This window comes from Equus caballus, chromosome 19, assembly GCF_041296265.1.
Source record: "Equus caballus isolate H_3958 breed thoroughbred chromosome 19, TB-T2T, whole genome shotgun sequence".
Classification (NCBI taxonomy): Eukaryota; Metazoa; Chordata; class Mammalia; order Perissodactyla; family Equidae; genus Equus; species Equus caballus.
In genome coordinates this window covers 24,750,470-24,763,919 of record NC_091702.1, presented here as the reverse complement: position 1 = coordinate 24,763,919, position 13,450 = coordinate 24,750,470, and the positions used below count along the sequence as shown (strand labels likewise).

General features: G+C 35.9%; 1 protein-coding gene across 8 annotated transcripts in view; it reads right to left on the bottom strand.

The window, feature by feature from the left end:
• Positions 1-13,450, bottom strand: part of NAALADL2 (N-acetylated alpha-linked acidic dipeptidase like 2) — a 1,279,597-nt gene that overhangs the window by 961,238 nt on the left and 304,909 nt on the right. Inside the window, exon 1 of one of the 8 annotated variants that reach the window (XM_070242644.1) lies at positions 5,464-5,573. The exons of the other annotated variants lie outside the window; for them this stretch is intronic. The gene's annotated coding sequence lies outside the window, so the exon portion shown is untranslated. Of the gene's footprint in view, positions 1-5,463; positions 5,574-13,450 lie in introns of those variants that run through there. 8 annotated transcript variants of the gene reach the window in all.

Here is a 13,450-nt window from a genome sequence, read left to right as displayed (position 1 = left end):
TATCAAAACAGAGAATGGGGGACACGGTGGCAAAGGGTTAAATCATGATTTTTCATACACTACCTATATTGTAGCTAAAATAAACTATGAAATACATGAACATTTTGGCCAAAATATTCTGCTAATTTCATGTATATTTCATGGAGAGAGATTCCTTTTAAGGAGGTAGGACAGTGGTTTCTGGGCTGGTGTCCAAGTTATCAAGGAGGAGACTGCAGTGTTCTGTCCCTTGAAAAGATTATGATAGTTGACAAGAGCACATAATCACTTTAAGTATTATTGTGACGGAAATTAAAGTGTATGACTCAATAAACTTTAGTTAATTCCTCATGATTTATGGCTTTCTACTATTTTCCAAAGTTGTTTTCATTGCTTTTCCCCAAAGGAATTCAAGGGAAAATTTTTAAAAAGGCTTTCTCTATGATCACACAGTGTGCTGTGCACTCTGAAATGAATTATGTCCTTAAATATGTATATTATGTGCAAACAATGATGCAGGTTTATTGTGCATGGTGAGCAATGAAGTCCTTCATAACGGAATCAATGGAATTTCTTAATTTTATCACACTGCCACCATGATTCATAAAAAGTATATAAAGATCCATCACAGAAATGAGAGAAATCTCTTCCATCTTCAATAAGCAAAACCAAAAGCAATATGTGCCTAGAGATTAGATCATCTGTCAGTTACAATGCATCATTACAGGTTCTCAAATTATGAATATGTAGTTTTCTGAGTGGCAAATTTCATGGCTGAGGGAGTACAGATTAGTTTCCCAGTTCACAATGAGGTATGTGGAATTCAGGAAGATTTCGGGCACCTGGAGACTGGATGGAGCACATGGTTCAATGTTATTCACAAGAAGATTTCAATAGGACGTGGCTCTGGAGCTATGGAGCTGCAGTGTTAACAAAGGTGTCAGTTTTTAAAGCCTCTCACCTAAACAGCCATTCACAGCCGATGAGGTCTGTCAGTGTGCTATGAGCAGTAAGCGCTGTACAGAATCATGGTTTCTATTTCTGGCATTATTACCCTGATTGTATATTCTTTAGGAAGCCACCCAACAGTCCCAGGCCAATTTTCATATGCACTTTGTAATCCTGTGGAACCATCTCAGTGCAGAGTTACAAGAGGTATGGGGCTCTTTCATTGCGTGCCACAAAAGACTTCAGGTCCAAATAAGAAATACTCGTCCTGCTTGTTTAGGTCTGTCAATCAAGAGCATTTGTTGAGCTCCCACTGTGTGTAAAGATTCTTACTTGAAGAAAGTTGACTCAAAAAGGAGGAAATTGAGAGCCTCTGCCTTACAACTGCTGAGGGAGAGATGACAACAAATGAATATGCAGTAGAGGCTTGTTTTTAATCCAGCATTCTCAGAGTACACATCCAGATAATTGAAGATCTTTTTAACAGATGTTTATTTTAGCCATGTTAGTTACAAAGATGTGACACTCAGATTGCCCCTTAAGAAAGGACTTGTCCAACTGCAAGGAATGTGGTTAGCTAACAGCCTCTAGCTGTTAGCTTTATCTGGCTTTGCCTCAGCCTTCCAGCTTATTCTCAGGACAATCATCAAGTAAGGCAGTGGTATAAGAGCCTGGTCATTTCCTGGCAATGGAGTACTCCTCCAATGGGCAATCTCTGTTCTGAGGGACCCAGATGGGAGATGTACATTGTGGTCTGACAGCCCTCTCATACAATCCTGCTTCTACTTTTTTCTTTTTACAGGTATTACTCACCAATAAACCTTTTGTATGTCTAATTCCATCTCTAAATTTCTTTGTGGGGAACCCAACTTGCAACAGAGAGTTTTTAAAATTTACTTCTTTCTTTCTGCAATAAAAAATGAACGAGATCCTGATACATGCTACAATATGCATGAACTTTGAAAACATTATGCTAAGTGAAACAAGCCAGTCACAAAAGAACACACATTGTTTGATTCTATTTTTATGAAATGTCCAGAATAGGCAAATCTATAGAGGCAGAAAGGAGATTAGTGACTGCCAGGGGCTGGGAGGATTAGAGAATCGAAAGTGACTGCTAATGGGTATGGAATTATTTTTGGGGGGTGAGAAAAGTGTTCTAAAATTGATTGTGGAAATGGTTGCACAACTCCAAATATAATAAAAGCTACTGAATTGTATGCTTTAAATAGGTGAATTTTGTGTAGATGATTATCTAAATAAAGCCGTTAAAGAATTTATTTTTATATACTTTCCTATTTTCTCAAACAGACTATATTCATAACAGTGACACTAGGGGACTGTGGGAAGGCTTGTGCCCATTCTTTACTGACAGTCATCATTTCTCAGTGTATGAGCATAGAGCAGCCTAAACTCTTCCATTTGGGAGAACTGAAGTGCAAAAATGAACAAACAAATTTGTAAAATCATTAAATTAATTTTGTATATAATGCTAAAGTTTTAACCTGAGTTTGGACAAAGTGAAAGCCAGGGCTCTCTGAGAAAGTGCTCTCTCATTGTTCGGAAGCTTACTTTTCTAGTACTTTTGTGATTAGGATAGCTGAGGATGTCTAGAATCCATTTTGTATGTAGATTTGTCTATCAGTATATACCTGCAATAAGTTGTTATACGAGACTTTTACTTTTGGTGCAGAATTATGAAAGACGCTAAGTAACTATTCCATATTTAAAAGAGAACAGTCACCTAAAATAGGACAAGACATAAGCTCACTTAAAAGGAGGAAAAACTGGCCCTGCCATCACCAACCATCACTTCATCTCCCCTGTAGAATCTGTGAAGGAACAAGGCTGTCATCAAGGCATGTGAGGAATCCATGTTCATGATTAGAGGCTGTTGTCTCTCCTTAAAGGTAAGAGCAGGATGTGGAGGTATTACTGACAGACTATATGGGGTGCCTTCAAAAAAGGGATTCAGGCATTTCATTTCCTGGTTAGATGTCCGTTTGGGCAGCAGGTCTGTCTTAGAGCCTGCCTAAGGAGTGGGAAAAGAATATTGGAGAGAGACAGTAGAGTTAAGATAGGGCATACCAGTGGGTCAGCCTATATTTCCACCATTTGGCATGGCAAGGATTTACAAGTTTCTGGAGGACCACTTGGATGACACAGAAGATAGCTAGAGTTGTACCTATTTGTTACATTCCACATAAGAGGGCCACTTGCAGGGCAAAGGGATTCCAACAGCAAGCAATTGTGGATTAGATGATCAGTATTGGGAGCAGGGGGAGGGGATGGGATAATGAAAAGGGTTCAGTAGACAGATGATCAAGGGGCAGAATACAGAATTCAGATTACATAAATTAATGAGTTAATCTTTACAAAAGTACACCCAGAGTTAGGTCAGACTTACCATGTAGTAAGTCTTGTAATTATTATCAGCATTTAAATTAATTCTGGTTTCCCAGAATGAAGCCTGCAGTTAAACAATCAAAACTGCTTATTTTACTCAATCAATAGTCTCTACTACTTGGATCAGTGCTATTAATAACACCACACTTTTCAAAACACATTTCCTTAAATTCATTCTTTAAGGAAAACACCAATTAGCTTCCTATTATAGACAATTAAAAAAATCTGCACACTAATTAACATCCTCTCTACTCAATTTGAATCTACAAACATTCAAAAGCAAACTGCAATGAAAATCTGGGGGGTAATACATTTCTGTTTCTCTCCAATGCAGTAATAAATTATTCTTGAAAAACTCTGCACACATAGTTTCATTCTTTAGTCATTTAGGAAAAAACAGAGAGTAGCATACCAGCCCGGTGACATCAAAATATTGAACACAAAAGTTTGAAGAATTCAAAAAAGCAATCAGACTTAACCCACTGATTAATTTCTATATTTTGACAAAGCTTAGTCTTATCCCATATATTAGGAAAGCATTCATCAATTACTATCATGATCATCAAAACCAAAATCCCCCCAGGAGAAACACTAAGCAATGAGCTTTATAAGGGCGAAAATTGAGTTGAGTTTGTCTCTGTGTCCCCCATACTTAAACCAATGTCTAACCATGAAGGTTTAATAAGAGTATAGATGCAAGATTGAGTGTGCGCATGGAGTGAATAATCTTTTTCTTATTTCTCCATCACTCTCTAAACCCAGTCAATCATGAAATGTTGTCAGTTTTACTCTAGAAATGTCTCTGGAATTTTCTACTTCTCTTAAAACTCCCTCCAAAATTCTATCAGAGCTTTGTTCTCTTGTATACTCTTTTTTTTTTTTTTTTTTTTTTAAAGATTTTATTTTTTCCTCTTTCTCCCCTAAGCCCCAGTACATAGTTGTATATTCTTCGTTGTGGGTCCTTCTAGTTGTGGTATGTGGGATGCTGCCTCAGCGTGGTTTGATGAGCAGTGCCATGTCCGCGCCCAGGATTCGAACCAACGAAACACTGGGCCGCCTGCAGCGGAGCGCGCAAACTTAACCACTCGGCCACGGGGCCAGCCCCTCTTGTATACTCTTAAAACAATCTCTCCAGTAGTTTCTTCTCTTATAGCATCATTGCAGGCACCTTTCTAAATAACAGGTCATAGATACCACTCTCCTACTGCCCAACCTCCAATGGCTCTGGTTTGTGCGTAGGATACAATCTAAACATCTTAGTAAAATGTACAAAGTCCTTACGATCAGTCTCCAAGATACTTCTTCATGTTCATTTCTGGCCATTCCCTTACCAAATCTAAGCACCTATGGATTAGCAACACCCAGTGTCTCCCCGCACCCTAAATAAGCCATCTCTTGTATGCCTTTGTACTTCAGCATATTACTCTCCCCATCTTTTCTTCATTGAGTAACAACCACATCCCTGTTCACTGGGTGCTGAGTAGAACCTTATATTGCACTCAATAGAAATGCATTATTTTACATCAATACACTTCTCTGATGTTACCTCTGTCTTAAAGGTAATACCAACTTCTTCACATAGAGGTAGAGGTGTTTTTATTATACTTTGATTTTACTCTGATTTTTATGTCTTTCAATTTTTTGCGTATTTTATATCTCTTCCCCTAGGCATCAGAGGCTTTGCCTCTCATCTATATTCTTGAGACCCAACAGAGTGGCTTTCAGAATACATTTAATATAAAAAGCACAATAAATGAATGGTCAAAATGATAAAAATAGACACCCAGATATTTGAACAACAAATGAAACTCAACAATTCAGACTATATAAGTTCTAAACTAATGCTGGTTCAGACAAGGCCCAAACAGAAATTTAAGAAGCTTATCATCTTTAATGAAAGAGTCTGAGTACGAAATGGACATTGGAAAAAGGTGGAAAAAAGAATATTAAAAATACTTGAGTTAACAGTTTTAAGTATGTGAAAACAATTACAAAGAAAAATATTTATTTTCTTATATAACTTACGTATTCCTTAATACAAATCACCTACTGAATTATAAAGTAGTATTTTGAATTGCTTTTTCACTAATACATGTAATCCATTAATCTATAAAATATTACCAAACTTACCTAGTCACAGATGAGAAGTAACAGAATCACTCCAGTTCACATAGAATTTGGTTCTGGGCCTTCAGAGTTCCAATGCAATGCCGTTTCTCTTTTAACTTAACATCTTACTATTTGTTGACTCTGATCAAAATTAATGATTACACATCACTCTTTCATCACATATTAGAGCCTATTCCAAATTGGCAGGCTTTGTGAGTATAGATGAAGTCTAATATCAAGTTTCTACTTCCTTTGTTTGAATTCACAGTGATAACATTCCTCAGAGGCAAGCTTGCGTATTATTTGTACAATTCCCTTCATACTGCATTTATGTGTGTGTGCATGTTTTTACTTATAGGTTGTGATTTTGCTAAACGAGTGCTGAGATAGATATGACATAAATTATTTCCTGTTCTAAATATGAACTCATAGAAAATGTTATCATTGATATGCAGTTTCTAAAGATGGGCATCTAATATTTTAATGTGACATTTATAGAAAAGTGTAGACAATTTCTGTCCTATGAAAAAATACGGAGGCCTCTATATCCTAAAATTTAGTTATTGGAAAAGCAAAATATTTTTATTTCAAAAGTAGGAGACAATAGGTAACAGGGTTTAGATCTGGGATAAAGACTTTTAGCTATTTTAAAATAATTTCTCAAGGAAAGAAATAAAATAAAATTAAAGGAAATATAATAAATTGGTGGAAAATTACACTTGTTTTCAAAAGGATGAAATGAAGCTCTGATAGAAAGAAAAAATATGTCACTAGAGAAAACTGAGAATAAAGAAACATCCAAATTACATTTTTTGTGCTTATCTCAGCTGTGGCTTCATGGTTAAGTATAAATCATATTATAAAACTTAAAAATGAAAGGTATAATAACATGAAATGAAAAATAATTTGAAATATTCTAATACTCCACCTTTGGTCCCACTTTAAAATATTTGGAATATTAAGGAAAATAGACTAATAGACACCAATAATATACTTAAATACATATTTAATAAAAAATAAGCTTATACATGTAATTGGACTCATGGCCTGGGATGGTTAATTTTATATGTCAACTTGACTAGGCTAAAGGATGACCAGATAGCCAGTAAAACATTATTTCTGAGTGTGTCTATGGGAGTGTTTCTGGAAGAGATTAGCATTTGAATCATAGAGTGAATAAAGATCCCCCTTACCAATGCGGGTAAGCATCATCCAATCCATTGAGAGCCCAAATAGAACAAAAAGGCAGAGGAAAAATGAATTTGCTCTCTGTCTGAGCTGGGACATTGATCTTCTGCCCTTGGACATCAGCGCTCCTGGTTCTCACGCCTGTGGACTTAAACCAGGATTTACACCATTGGCTCCCTGGTTTTAAGGCCTTCAGACTCAGACTCAGACTCAGACTAACATCATTAACTCCTCTGAGTCTTAGGACTTAGGGTTTGGACTAGAACAACAACACTGACTTTCCTGGGCCACCAGCTTGCAAGCAGTAGATTGTGGGACTTCTCAGCCTGCATAATTGTGTGAGCTAATCCCTCATAGTAAATCTCTTTCTATATATCTCTATATATCCTGTGGGTTCTGTTTCTCTGGAGAACCCTGACTAACTCATGACTTCATTCAAATAATGAAGGCAGGATATACCTTCACCAATATGTTAAAACATTTCTAAGATTTAGCCTTTATCACACCAAATAGATGAAAAGAAAATACCTGAACAATGCTATAGGCTACATTTTCTGAAATCAGTATAGCACAATTACAATTCAATAATACATTTAAATAACAAATATCAATGACAATAATAATAAACCCATGAAAATCAAAAAAAAAAGGAAAGGCTATTAGGAAATAATATAGAATTTTTAAAAAAAATTAAAATTAAAACATCATTTTCCAGAAACTTATCCAAGGAGACAAAGTAGTGGTTAGATGTTATTTCACACATTTGGTTGCTTTTATTTTAAATAAACATAATAATAAATCCATTTTAGTCTTTCAACCTCAAATTTCAACAAACCAAACAACCCATAGGGGTAAATTAATGAAATTAAAGGCATACTATATTAATTTATTAAAAATATGATAGCATTAAATTGCAAATATAAAGGATTGTTTTGGAAAATTTACCAGCAAAATTAAAGATGAAAACGGGGATGCTAAAACCAAAGACTTTTAAAAGTTTAATTATATGATAATAAAGCAAAACCTTCAATAAAATGTATAACTTTTGACATTAGTACAATGCAATAATTGAGAGAACTATTAAATAACTCTTTCCACCAAAGAAAGCAAGACTTTTCTGAATTGATCAGCAAATTTTTCAAACTTTTAACTGTATTCTGTAATCTGCTGATGTAACAGACAAAAATGTAGTAATCTGCCTAATTTGTTCTACAAGAAAAACAGAATAAGTTTTTTTTTTAAAAAAACTACTAAATATATCTCCAGATAATTAAATAGTGGTAATAGCAATAATTGATTAAGTACTTTGTTTGAGTCAAGCAGTGGAGAAGGTACCTCACATGATCTAACTTAATCCACAAGACAACATCCCTATGTTAGTGTTAGAATTTCCACCTTATAAATGAAGAGACTGGGCTCAGAGTTAATGTTACGTGCCCAAGGTCATCAGCAGTACAACTATCAGAGTTAAACATAAACCTAGTTCTATCTCACTCAAAAGTTCATTTTCTTAACTAGTAAATTATACTACCTCCCAGCTAAAGACATGATTATATACTTACCACATTATCCATTATGCTTACTTACAAAATAATTCATGATTTCCTCACTTAACGTACTGCCAGGAAAACCACTGCCTTTCCAAACCAATTTATCCTCCTCTGACTCAAAGAAAACAAAATGAAATTGCTAAGATTAAAGTAAATAAATAGTAACTTGCCAGAAAGGTTATCTGAGTACCCTGAGAATTCTCTTTCCTCCACTCCCACCCGCTTGTTTAGGTGACTTGCTTCTCCCAAGAGTGTTACATTACCTATATCAAAATATCCCCGACTAAAATTGAGGTAATAGTTTCTCATAGGTCACTTTACTTCTAAATTTCTGTTTTATTGGCAGCTACTTTATTTGCTGGCCCATATTGCAACCACAGACTTTTCAATTTGATCAGAGCCAAAACCTTTGCACTTCACTGACAATGCATTTTTTGCTCATTCACTCAGCTCGACATCAGGAACTTGACAGGAAAACAAAAATAGAAAAGAGAATAAGTGAATTATTCTAACTGAACTTAGATATTCCTGATAATCTATTTTTGGAGGATTGAGGAAATAGAAACAGAAAATAAAAGCTCTAAGAGAAAGTCAACCACTGAATATTTACGTAAACATGTCCCAATGTCAGAAACTGTCTCCTGGGGGTAAATGGGGCAAGACCTGGCAAAGCCAGCCAGGCTCAGCCTTTTTGACATGTGTAAGCCAGAGCATGGCCTCATGCTGAGCATTAAAACAGTAGTGGACAGTGACTGGCAAGGACCTATCTAGTTGACACCACATAACTTTGGGGCAATGTAGCATGATGGTTCTTGATGGACAATGAGAAATTCCACTCAGATCTTGAATGCTAGATCCAGGTGACATGGTCTGCAAAAGGCAGTTTTTGCAGTCAAGGTGATTATGCTGAAGTTTCAAGTGAGGTGTTTGGTAGGAAAAAAAGAGTTTGGTAACAGGAACTAGAAAGAGCTTACACCAGACAGGAAAATTAGCTTAGCTAACAACTTGACCATGTCTTTCACTGGGATATGGAGAGATTTGAAAAATCTGATGTCTTCTGATACTTTGCTATTAAATCAACTCACTGCTTAATTGCAGTCTACTCTAACTTCTGCTAGTTGCAACCACTGGCGTGCTCATTTGTGCTTAATTTTCACCAAGCTTTAAACCCACTCCAGAAAATTCAGGCCTATCTACTTTCAAGAGACCATGTGGGACTGGACCAAAAGCTGTTGCCTCTACCGAGACCTGGCCCCACACCTGGACTGCCACTCAGGGCTGCACAGGTTATGTGCTACACAATTCCAAGGAGCACCATTCACAAAAACAATTAGGTAAGTGGCACTCCTACAAGTTGTGTAGTGCACAAAATGCACAGCACTATACATGGGCTTTGCCTAAGACCCACACATACTGGAATAACTTCAGCCTGCTCAGTCCTTAATATCACACTTTATGTTCTCTAACCCCTGCTAGAGTGTAATCTCCCAGAGAGCAGAGATTTTTGTCAATTTTGTTCCCTGATATATGCCAAGTACGTAAAACAGTGCCCGATCCAGAGTAAATACTCAATAAATATTTGTTAAATGAATGAGCCAAAGGAGCACGCTAAATCTAGAGCAGGTAAGAAGTTTCAGTTAATGTTTAAATAATAATGGTAGAAAGAAATCATAAAAGGAGCTGTGATGGTGACCCACGTGATATAGGTACTTGATAAGGCTCTTTTGAAGAGGGTACCCTTTGATGCTGCCTGAAAAAGAAACTATTAAGTTCATAGCTTGGCTTATTGACACACAATGTGCACACCAGACACCCAGACCCATCCTTTACCTTTACTTCTTTTCTGACTCACACCTCATAAAAGTCTAAGAGGTAAACTGAAGAAAGCAAAGACTCAAGGATTCAGTGAGAGATCAGTGAAGATCAAAAAACCAGTGGCTGTGAGAACACATGAAAATAACTGCTTCAAACTGGCCACCACAAAATTCCAGGCTTCACGGGTCAAGAGCCACTCTAAGGAATGGACAGTGACTACCTTCTGGAAAGCAAAACTGGCCCAAAAAGGTAAGTGACTCAAAACTGAATGCAAACATTGAAAAATGACAGCCAAATAGGATAAGAAAGAAGTTGCTGATATTAAGAGGCATTCCCTAGGGAAAGCAGGAGTCACTTTCTCTTCTTGGAAATTACGTTAATAGTCTAACAGTTTGAGGACAAATGCCCAAACCTTTAAAACTGTTAAGGGGTGTTTTCCTGAAAGGGTCCTGAGGTGGACCCAGCAGTAGAAGTAAGGTTGCTGTTCCCAAGGTTCTTGAGTATGAGTATCATTCCAACTGGCAACAGTAATTTAATCACAGAGTTTGGTGCACAGAACCAGGGGCGCTTTCTCTCTCCTCTGATGACTTCTTTCTCTGTCACACTATTAGTTGAGGACATCACATTCATTTTGGCAGGCAGATGTTGTAGGGTGTGAAAATTCAAGTAACAGAAAATAATACAAACAATTTCTCATGTTATCATTTTGCCAACAAATGGCATTCTACTGTCCAAAAGAAAAACCTATCTCATCTGTAAAACTGCTCTAAATGCTGCATTCAAAAATAAGTAAGGATACACCCTTAGAAATCTTGACCTTAAGCAACACTGTTGCAAATTAACTTACAAAAGACACAGATAACAGGTGTTCATGCCAACCCCATCCCTTCAGCTTCTATAATAAAAACGGCAAGTTTCAGAAGCTTTCAAAGCCACGAGAAACTGCCCACCTTTTAATATAAGTCCAAGTACAGAGAGGTGAGGGCAAGTGAGGGTGAGGGGTGTGACAGGAAGAAAAAAGTACAATTATTTATTTATTTAGACCCTCAAAAGAGAAACCTCAACATTTCCTTTCCAGGCTGGTAGTGAAACTTATGCTTTGGATGACACTATGAGTTCAAATATTTCACAAAAATACGTGTATTCTATTTAAGTAATCTTTTCCATTTGGTGTAGTATCTAATATCTTTAAGTGGGTTCCAATACTGAATTTGTGAATAGCCAAGCTTGGTGTGCGTTATCCAGTCCAAATTAAATCACTTGGTTGGCTTTTATTTTCCTGGCATTTAATGCCTCTTTGTGTTATTTTCATGCTGTCACATAAACAGAAAAGAAAGAAAGACAGGTGGAAAGTAATTTGCACATGTATCACTTCCATGTTCTCCATAACAAATTTTGTCCCATTTGCTTCAGATTATCTTTCAACATACAAATAAGTTTCTCCTCACAGTTCCCAGTTATAAGACTCACACCATAAGAAAACTACCATTTCTACTTCCATCTGTTTAAACATTGCTCTTATTTCTCCCCTCCTCTCCATTCCCCCAACTACTGCCTGAGTACATGTCCTTATGCTCATCTAATCCCAAAAGTTACTGGTGACCAATTTTATTAATAAGCAAAGTTTCTATAAATTCATCTTTTAGAACTATCAACCTTGACCTTCTATTAGCAGTGTGTTATGTATTTTGTTTGCTTTCTATTTCTAAGTCTCAGGAAAGGCAACTACACATATGGGACACAAAAGTTGCCTAGATTAAAATTGTAGATTGAAGCCAAAGTATATGAACTATGATACATATGATCACAATAATTATCATTTGGTAATTCTACTTAGGATCCAGGGAGTGAGTGAATAATGATTTTTGATATTAACCTTGAAAAAATAGTAGATGGTAGAAAAATGGTGGCTACTGGATAGACTTGGTTCTGGCAGTAACCACCTCTGTGTTCCTGGGAAAACTTTCAACCTTTCTAGATCACAAAGAGCAGATTGCATTAGATGGTTTCCAAGATCTCTTCTCCTTTAAAAACTCTATTATTCTATCTTCTCTTTCTAAGCCTCAGTTTCCTGATTTAAAATCAGAGGAGAGAGGAAGTTGATTAGTTACTTTTGTCCCAATGATCTCTAATATGTTATGGCTCAAAAACAGTTAAGTTTTTTTCTTCTTCTTTTTTTTTTTTCATTTCCCAACCAGAAGAGAAAACAAGAAAACCGATTTACAGACCTTTAAAAAAATCCAATTTCAAATTATTTTCACCCTACAATTTTCATCAACTTGACCATTTTCATAGGTATTTTTCATTTTCTACCCCATTAACACTAGATTCATTGCAAATTCACTGAACTTTCTCTGCTGCAGTCAAAGAATGAGTTTGTGATAAATGCTACTTCAACATTTTTCTCTCTTAATAATCTGCTTCAGTGCATAGAATTCTAAGATTTGATTATATTAATTATTATATTCATATATTCCTCTGAAGAGAATTGGAAATTAAAATTCATAGAATATTTTCAAGATACAGTCAAATCTATAGATCACTGTAGAACATTTAATATAGTAAAATGAGATCAATCCAAAGTTTTAGTGAGTTGTTCATAATAGGATCAAATGTGGTATGTTAAAAATTAGAAACACATTTAGGGATAAAATAACTGTTTATTGCTTAATTCCCTCTAAAATTGTGTCTGTCTCTTTATTTACAGTCATTATTTGGAACCTCCGTCTTACACCAAGAAGCTTCAAATATTACATTGTAAATGATATATGTTTATTATAAATTATACATTATAAAGATACAACTCTACTAAGGAAGAGTTTTTAAAACAACTATTAATTGTTTTACTTTTTTGAAAGCTATAGCATTAAGATGATATTTTTCCATTAATGGCACTGTTATTGCAAATATTAAAGTTACTATTTGGTATCTAATGAACAGCACACATCAATCTGATGTTCTAAATAAGTTTCAGTATGTGTGGAACTGATGCTACAGAATTGGCCCAGGATGACTCTGGGGCAATGTATTAACATCCTGGAATATGTCGAGTCATCACGGAAGCCCCAGTTCTGATTTAGTACACTTTGAAATTAAAAAGATTTCAGTAAGTTTCTTTTCACTTCTTTCTTTCCCTTAACAGCTGACCAAGTCTTAGTCAAGGGAAAATGGAAAGGAGCTAATTTAATGAAGTCACCTGTTCAATGTCAAGTTCTGGTTTAGACAGTAACATAGTAGAGGTATCTATTAAGGATGGTGAACTCAGGAGTTGGCCAAACTTACGTTAGAATCTGACTTCTACCATTATGTGATCTTGGGCAAATTAGGTAAACTGTAAGCTTCTCATCTGTAAAATGGGAACAAAGCAGTATATTTTCAAAAGATGATAGACAGAATGAAAATGAGATAAGGCATCTGAATTACTTAGTGGAGAACCTAGGTCTCAGTAAGCAGGT